Below are 6,806 nucleotides of genomic sequence, written 5' to 3' on the forward strand. Positions count from 1 at the left end.
TAGGATTTTGATGGCTTCCTGTCTTACGTTTAGGTCTTTCATCTATTTTGAGTTTATTTTTGTGTATAGTGTAGGAAAGTGGTCCAGGTTCATTTTTCTGCATGTTGCTGTCCAGTTTTCCCATCACCATTCGCTGAAGAGACTGTCTTTATCCCATCGGATATTGTTTCCTGCTTTGTCAAAGATTAGTTTGCCATACATTTGTGGGTCCATTTCTGGGTTCTCTATTCTATTCCATTGATCTGAGCGTCTGTTTTTGTGTCAGTACCATACTGTCTTGATGATTGCAGCTTTGTAATACAGCTTGAAGTCCGGGATTGTGATTTCTCCTGCTTTGGTTTTCTTTTTCAAGATTGCTTTGGCTATTCTGGATCTTTTCTGGGTCCATACAAATTTTAGGGATATTTGTTCTAGCTCTGTGAAGAATGCTGGTGGTATTTTGATAGGGATTGCATTGAATATGTAGATTGCTTTGGGTAGTATCGACATTTTAACAATATTTGTTCTTTCTATCCAGGAGCATGGAATCTTTTTCCATTTTTTTTGTGTCTTCTTCAGTTTCTTTCATAAGCTTTCTGCAGTTTTCAGTGTATAGGTTTTTCACCTCTTTGTTTAGATTTATTCCTAGGTATTTTATGGGTTTTGGTGCAATTGTAAATGGGATTGATTCCTGATTTCTTTCTGTGGCTTCATTGTTGGTGTATAGGAATGCAATTGATCTCTGTGCATTGATTTTATATCCTGCAACTTTGCTGAATTCCTGTAACAGCTCTAGTAGTTTTTTTTGTGTGTGTGGAATCTTTTGAGTTTTCCATATAGAGTATCATGTCACCTTCGAAGAGTGAAAGTTTGACCTCCTCCTGGCTGATTTGGATGCCTTTTATTTCTTTGTGTTGTTTGAGTGCCGAGGCTAAGGCTAAGACTTCCAATACTATGTTGAATAACAGTGGCGAGAGTGGACATCCCTGTCTTGTTCCTGACCTTAGGGGGAAAGCTCTCAGTTTTTCCCCATTGAGGATGATATTAACATTGTGTCGTTCATATATGGCTTTTATGATCTCGACGTGTGCTCCTTCTATCCCTACTTTCTTGAGGGTTTTACTAAGAAAGGATGCTGTATTTTGTCAAATGCTTTCTCTGCATCTATTGAGAGGATCATGTGGTTCTTGTCCTTTCTTTTATTGATGTGATGAATCACATTGATTGTTTTGCAGATATTGAACCAGCCCTGCATCCCAGGTGTAAATCCCACTGGGTCGTGGTGTATAATTTTTTTAATGTATTGTTGGATCTGGTTGGCTAATATCTTGTTGAGGATTTTTGCATCCATGTTCATCAGGGAAATTGGTGTATAGTTCTCCTTTTTAGTGGGGTCTCTGTCTGGATTGGGAATCAAGGTGATGCTGACTTCATAGAAAGAGTTTGGAAGTTTTCCTTCCATTTCTGTTTGGAACAGCTTCAGGAGAATAGGTGTTAACTCTTCCTTAAATGTTTGGTAGAATTCCCCTGGAAAGCCATCTGGCCCTGGACTCTTGTTTTTTGGCAGATTTTTGATTACTAAGTCGATTTCCTTACTGGTAATGGGTCTGTTCAAATTTTCTATTTCTTCCTATTTCAATTTTGGTAGTGTATGTTTCTAGGAATTTGTCCATTTCTTCCATACTGCCCATTTTATTGGCATATAATTGCTTATAATATTCTCTTATTATTGTTTTTAGTTTTGGTGTGTTGGCTGTGATCTCTCCTCTTTCATTCTTGATTTTATTTATTTGGGTCCTTTCCTTTTTCTTTTTGATCAGACTGGCTAGTGGTTAATCAATTTTGTTAATTCTTTCAAAGAACCAGCTTCTGGTTTCATTGATCTGTTCTACTTTTTTTTTTTCTTTTGGTTTCGATAGCATTGATTTCTGCTCTAATCTTTATTATTTCCTGTCTTCTGCTGGTTTTGGGTTTTATCTGCTGTTATTTTTCCAGATCTTTAAGGTGTAAGGTTAGGTTGTGTATCTGAGACCTTTCTTCCTTCTTTAGGAAGGTCTGTATTGCTATATACTTTCCTCTTATGACTGCCTTTGCTGCGTCCCAGAGGTTTTGGGCTGTGATGTTACCATTTTCATTGGCTTCCATGTACTTTTTAATTTCCTCTTTAACTTCTTGGTTAGCCCATTCACTCTTTAGTAGGATGCTCTTTAGTCTCCAAGTATTTGTTGCCTTTCCAAATTTTTTCTTGTGGTTGATTTTGAGTTTCATAGCCTTGTGGTCTGAAAATATGCACAGTATGATCTTGATCTTTTTGTACTTGTTGAAGACTGATTTGTGTCCCAATATATGGTCTATTCTGGAGAATGTTCCATGTGCACTGGAGAAGAATGTATATTCCACTGCTTTAGGGTGATATGTTATGAATATATCTGTTAAGTCCATCTGGTCCAGTGTGTCATTCAAAGCCATTGTTTCCTTGTTGATTTTTTTGATTAGATGATCTGTCCATTTCTGTGAGTGGAGTGTTGAAGTCTCCTACTATTATGGTATTATTATCAATTAGTTTCTGTATGCTTGTGTATAATTGATTTATATATTTGGGTGCTATCACATTTGGAGCATAAATGTTTATAGTTGTTAGGTCTTCTTGGTGGATAGACCCCTTAACTATGATATAATGCTCTTCTTTGTCTCTTGTTACAGTCTTTATTTTAAAGTCTAAATTGTCTGATATAAGTATGGCTACTCCAGCTTTCTTTTTTCGACTGTTAGCATGATAGATGGTTCTCCATCCCCTTACTTTCAATCTGAAGGTGTTTTTTGGGTCTAAAGTGGGTCTCTTGTAAACAGCATATAGATGGATCCTGTTTTCTTATCCATTCTGTTACCCTATATGTTTTGATTAGAGCATTTAGTCCATTGATGTTTAGAGTGAGTACTGAAAGATATGAGTTTATTGCCATTATGTTTCTTGTAGAGTTGGAGTTTCTGGTGTTCTCTGGTCCTTTTTAGTCTTTGCTGCTTTTGGTATGTATGTATGTATGTATGTATGTATGTATGTATGTATTTATTTATTTATTTATTTTCTCCCCTCAGAGAGTCCCCCTGAAAATTTCTTGCAGGCTTGGTTTAGTGGTCAAGGACTCCTTTAGTTTTGTTTGGGAAACTTTTAATCTCTCCTTCTATTTTGATTCTTGAGATAGGCCTGGATTGCAATGTATTTTCCTCTCAGGACTGCCTTTGCTGCATCCCAAAGCGTTTGGATTGTTGTATTTTCATTTTCGTTTGTTTCCATATATGTTTTAATTTCTTCTCTAATTGCCTGGTTGACCCACTCATTCGTTAGTAGGGTGTTCTTTAACCTCCATGCTTTTGGAGGTTTTCCAGACTTTTTCCTGTGGTTGATTTCAAGCTTCATAGCATTGTGGTCTGAAAGTATGCATGGTATAATTTCAATTCTTGTAAACTTATGAAGGGCTGTTTTGTGACCCAGTATATGATCTATCTTGGAGAATGTTCCATGTGCACTCGAGAAGAAAGTATATTCTGTTGCTTTGGGATGCAGAGTTCTAAATATATCTGTCAAGTCCATCTGATCCAATGTATCATTCAGGGCCCTTGTTTCTTTATTGACTGTGTGTCTAGATGATCTATCCATTTCTGTAAGTGGGGTGTTAAAGTCCCCTGCAATGACCACATTCTTATCAATAAGGTTGCTTATGTTTATGAGTAATTGTTTTATATATCTGGGGGCTCGGGTATTTGGCGCATAGACATTTATAATAGTTAGCTCTTCCTGGTGGATAGACCCTGTGATTATTATATAATGCCCTTCTTCATCTCTTGTTACAGCCTTTAATTTAAAGTCTAGTTTGTCTGATATAAGTATGGCTACTCCAGCTTTCTTTTGGCTTCCAGTAGCATGATAAATAGTTCTCCATCCCCTCACTCTCAATCTAAAGGTGTCCTCAGATCTAAAATGAGTCTCTTGTAGACAGCAAATAGATGGGTCTTGTTTTTTTATCCATTCTGAAAGCCTATGTCTTTTAGTTGGCGCATTTAATCCATTTACATTCAGTGTTATTATAGAAAGATATGGGTTTAGAGTCATTGTGATGTCTGTATGTTTTATGCTTGTAGTGATGTCTCTGGTACTTTGTCTCACAGGATCCCCCTTAGGATCTCTTGTAGGGCTGGTTTCGTGGTGACAAATTCCTTCAGTTTTTGTTTGTTTGGGAAGACCTTTATCTCTCCTTCTATTCTAAATGACAGACTTGCTGGATAAAGGATTCTCGGCTGCATATTTTTTCTGTTTAGCACACTGTAGATATCGTGCCAAGCCTTTCTGGCCTGCCAAGTTTCAAAGGAGAGATCAGTCACGAGTCTTATAGGTCTCCCTTTATATGTGAGGGCACGTTTATCCCTTGCTGCTTTCAGAATTCTCTCTTTATCCTTGTATTTTGCCAGTTTCACTATGATATGTCGTGCAGAAGATCGATTCAAGTTACGTCTGAAGGGAGTTCTCTGTGCCTCTTGGATTTCAATGCCTTTTTCCTTCCCCAGTTCAGGGAAGTTCTCAGCTATAATTTGTTCAAGTACCCCTTCAGCACCCTTCCCTCTCTCTTCCTCCTCTGGGATACCAATTATGCGTATATTATTTTTTTTTAGTGTATCACTTAGTTCTCTAATTTTCCCCTCATACTCCTGGATTTTTTTATCTCTCTTTCTTTCAGCTTCCTCTTTCTCCATAACTTTATCTTCTAGCTCACCTATTCTCTCCTCTGCCTCTTCAAGCCGAGCCATCGTGGATTCCATTTTGTTTTGCAATTCGTTTAAAAGCGTTTTTCAACTCCTCGTGGCTGTTCCTTAGTCCCTCGATCTCTGTGGCAAGAGATTCTCTGCTGTCCTGTATACTGTTTTCAAGCCCAGCGATTAATTTTATGACTATTATTCTAAATTCACTTTCTGTTATATTATTTAAATCCTTTTTGATCAGTTCATTAGCTGTTGTTATTTCCTGGAGATTCTTCTGAGGGGAATTCTTCCGTTTGGTCATTTTGGAGAGTCCCTGGCGTGGTGAGGACCTGCAGTGCACTTCCCCTGTGCTGTGGTGTATAACTGGAGTTGGTGGGCGGGGCCGCAGTCCGACCTGATGTCTTCCCCCAGCCCACCACTGGGGCCACAGTCAGACTGATGTGTGCCTTCTCTTCCCCTCTCCTAGGGGCGGGATTCACCGTGGGGTGGCGTGGCCCGTCTGGGCTACTTGCACACTGCCAGGCTTGTGGTGCTGGGGATCTGGCGTATTAGCTGGGGTGGGTAGGCAAGGTGCACGGGGGCTGGAGGGGCAGGCTTAGCTCGCTTCTCCTTAGGTGATCGACTTCAGGAGGAGCCCTGTGGCAGCGGGAGGGAGTCAGATCCGCTGCCAGAGGTTTGGCTCCGCAGAAGCACAGAGTTGGGTGTTTGCGCGGAGCGAGCAAGTTCCCTGGCAGGAACTGGTTCCCTTTGGGATTTTGGCTGGGGGATGGGCGGGGGAGATGGCGCTGGCGCCTTTGTTCCCCGCCAAGCTGAGCTCTGCCGTCCGGGGGCTCAGCAGCTCTCCCTCCCTTTGTCCTCCAGCCTTCCTGCTTTCCGAGCAGAGCTGTTAACTTATGACCTCCCAGACGCTAAGTCGCGCTTGCTGTCGGAACACAGTGTGTCCGGCCCCTCCGCTTTTGCCAGCCCAACTCGGGGGCTCTGCTTGGCCGGCGAGCCGCCCCTCCGCCCCGGCTCCCTCCTGCCAATCCGTGGAGCGCGCACCGCCTCGCCGCCCTTCCTCCCCTCTTCCGTGGGCCTCTGGTCTGCGCTTGACTCCGGAGACTCCCTTCTGCTAATCCTCTGGCGGTTTTCTGGGTTCTTTAGGCAGGTGTAGGTGGAATCTAAGTGATCGGCAGGACGCGCTGTGAGCCCCGCGTCCTCCTACGCCGCCATCTTCTGGAACCCTCCTCCTTCTATTTTGAATAACAGTGTTCCTGGATAAAGAATTCTTGGCTGCATATTTTTCCAATTCAGCACATTGAATGTATCCTGCCACTCCTTTCTGGCCTGCCAAGTTTCTGTGGATAGTTCTGCTGCAAACCTGATCTGTCTTCCCTTGTAGGTTAGGTACTTTTTTTCCCTTGCTGCTTTCATGATTCTCGTCTTGCCTGAGTATTTTGTGAATTTGACTATGATATGCCTTGTTGATGGTTGGTTTTTGTTGAATCTATTGGGAATGCTCTGTGTTTCCTGGATTTTGGTGTCTGTGTTTCCCCTGGTTAGGAGTGTTTTCCACTATGATTTGCTCACATAACCCTTCTACTCCTATTTCTCTCTCTTCCTCCTCTGGGACCCCGATGATTCTGATGTTCCTTTTTAACGAGTCACTGATTTCTCTAATTCTTAAATCATGCTCTTTTGCCTTAGTCTCCCTTTTTTTTTTTTCCTTTCTTATTCTCCATAAGTTTGTTCTCTATATTGTTGATTCCCTGCTCTGCCTCATCCATCCTTGCCACCACGGCCACCATTCGACATTGCAGCTCTGTTATAGAATTTTGTATTTCATCCTGATTAGCTTTTACTTCTTTTATCTCCATAGAAAGGGATAAATAGAGATATCTATTTTTGATCCCAGCTAGTATACTTATTATTGTGATTTTAAATTCTGGTTAAGACACCTTGCTTGTATCTGTGTTGGTTATGTCCCTGGCTGTCGTTTCTTCCTGCTTTTTCTTTTGGGATGAATTCCTTCATTTCATCATTTTGAAGGAAGAAAAGGAATTAATGAGCTAAAAAAATTAAAATTAAAAGAT

This window comes from Panthera tigris, chromosome A2 (assembly GCF_018350195.1).
Source record: "Panthera tigris isolate Pti1 chromosome A2, P.tigris_Pti1_mat1.1, whole genome shotgun sequence".
NCBI lineage: Eukaryota > Metazoa > Chordata > Mammalia > Carnivora > Felidae > Panthera > Panthera tigris.